The sequence below is a fragment of the Humulus lupulus genome, chromosome 1, assembly GCF_963169125.1.
Source record: "Humulus lupulus chromosome 1, drHumLupu1.1, whole genome shotgun sequence".
NCBI classification, from domain to species: domain Eukaryota; kingdom Viridiplantae; phylum Streptophyta; class Magnoliopsida; order Rosales; family Cannabaceae; genus Humulus; species Humulus lupulus.
In genome coordinates this window covers 205305464-205307802 of record NC_084793.1, presented here as the reverse complement: position 1 = coordinate 205307802, position 2339 = coordinate 205305464, and the positions used below count along the sequence as shown (strand labels likewise).

General features: G+C 39.0%; 1 non-coding gene across 1 annotated transcript; it reads right to left on the bottom strand.

The window, feature by feature from the left end:
* Window positions 1-771: 771 nt before the first annotated feature.
* On the bottom strand, window positions 772-878 carry LOC133813563 (small nucleolar RNA R71). Its single transcript, XR_009884573.1, has one exon. It is a non-coding gene; the product is annotated as a small nucleolar RNA R71 (small nucleolar RNA).
* Between the last annotated feature and the right edge of the window lie 1461 nt (window positions 879-2339).

Below are 2339 nucleotides of genomic sequence, written 5' to 3'. Positions count from 1 at the left end.
CGAGATTTATTACAAATTGTGATTACGTATACTTGCGTAGCTATAAAATCTGCAACAATTTTTTGGCACCGTTGCTGGGGATTGAAATTTTTTCAATATTAAAATAGTTAAATTTATTTATGATTTGGCTGTCTTTTAAAGAATTTCTAACTTGGTTTGCTTGCATTTGTTTAATTCTATTTTAGGTAATTTTATTATATGCGTAGAAGGAGGGGAGCAAATAATATTGTTCCTATTAATCCTGAGATTGAGAAGACTTGCAGGCTGAATTGTAAAAACAAGAGGGTTGAGAACTTTGTTGTTGCCATGGCTGAGAACATAAATAATGAGGAAGTGGGGAACAATGGTAATGAAACAGTGTACCCAGCCGCGCCAGCCCAGGTACAACCTCCAAATCTCGTCGTTCGAAGTTTAAGGGATTATGTACTCCCTACTGTTACAGGGGTACATACATGTATCAGACCATCGAATGTTACCGCTAATAATTTTGAGATTAAGCCAACAATTCTTGAAATGGTTTAGGGTATAGTAAATTTTGGTGCCCTACCCTCTAAAGATCCACACATGCACATAGCTAATTTCCTGGAGTTGTGTGCTACTTTCAAGTATAATGGAGTGAGTGATGATGCAATCAGGTTGAGGTTCTTCCCATTTTTGCTGCAGGAAAGAGCTAAGAGTTGGTTGAACTCTCTTCAATCCAATTCTATAAATACTTGGGAGGATTTGGCTTAAAAATTCCTTGCCAACTTCTTTCCTCCGTCAAAAGCTGCTAAATTGAGAGGGGAGATTGATAATTTTTATCAGCTTGATTGTGAATGTTTGTATGACTCTTAGGAAAGGTTCAAGGAGTTGTTGAGAAAATGTCCCCATCACGGCATTGAAAAGTTGATGTTGGTCCACAATTTTTACAATGGATTGTGCGGTACTACTCGCACTATAATTGATGTCGCAGCTGGAGGGGCATTTATGAGTAAAAGTGCCAATGAGGCATATGAGTTGTTGGAAGATATGGCTACAAACAATCATCAATGGTCGGATGAGTGTACGCCTAGTAACAGAAAGGTAGCTAGGGTTCATGAATTAGATGCAGTCACTGCCTTGACTGCTCAGGTTGCTTCCTTAACAAAATAGCTACAACAAAATAATGTGTCTGCTAATGCCATTCAAATGTCAGTAAGTTGTGGAATATCTGGGGGTCCACACTCTTTTGATCAATTCCCTTCTTCTGACCTTAATAATAATATTCCCATGGAGCAAGCTCAGGTTCAAGCAGTTGGAAATTTTCAGAGGCCTTTCAACAACCCATTCTCCAACACTTACAATCCTAGGTGGAGAAATCACCCAAATTTCTCATGGAGAAACAATCAAGGCCAACAGTCACAGTTTCAAGGCCAATACCAGCAGAATATGTCACAATAGCCCATGAATCAAGCTTCTTCTTCACAGAAGCCAAGGCCATAGGATCAACCAGAAAAGCCCAATGAATTGCAAGCAGCTTTGTTGACTCTCACTAATACTCAAACTCAGTTTATGACTGAGAATAGATCCTCCATCAGAAATTTGGAGATGCAAGTGGGGCAACTGGCCAATATATTGAATACCAGGCCTCAAGGGAATTTACCTAGAAATATCATGGTAAATCCTAAGGAGTAGTGTCAAGTTATCACTTTGAGGAGCGGGAAAGAAATTGAGGATCCTACTCTAAAGGGGACTCAAGAAAAGAAGGTAGAAGAAGAGGAGAGATGTGAAAAAGTTGAGTCCCAAGTGGAGGAAAAGGTTATTGAAGGCCTTGCAACCAAAGAGAAGATTCAACTAATAGTTGTTGATTCTAATGTAAAAATGTCATATCCACAATGACTCCGGAAGATTTCTCTTGACAAACAATTCTCCAAGCTTCTTCAGGTGTTTAAAAAGCTTCACATTAACATCTCGTTTGCTGAGGCTTTGGAGAAAATGCCAAGTTATGTGAAATTTATGAAAGAGATTTTATTGAAGAAACGGAGGTTGGAAGACTTAGTGACAGTGGCACTTACTGAAGAGTGTAGTGCAATTCTCCAAAGGAAGCTTCCACAAAAGCTTCAAGATCCAGGGAGCTTTACTATCCCTTGTACTATAGGGAAATTTGAATGCAAACATGCTCTTTGTGATCTTGGAGCAAGTATCAATCTCATGCCTCTATCTGTATTTCAGAAGCTTGGTATTGGTGAGGCAAAGCCTACTACTATTACTCTTCAGCTCACGGATCGATCAATTAAGCACCCAAGGGGAGTTATTGAAGATGTGATAGTCAAGGTAGACAAGTTTATTTTTGCAACACATTTCATTGTTCTAGACATGGA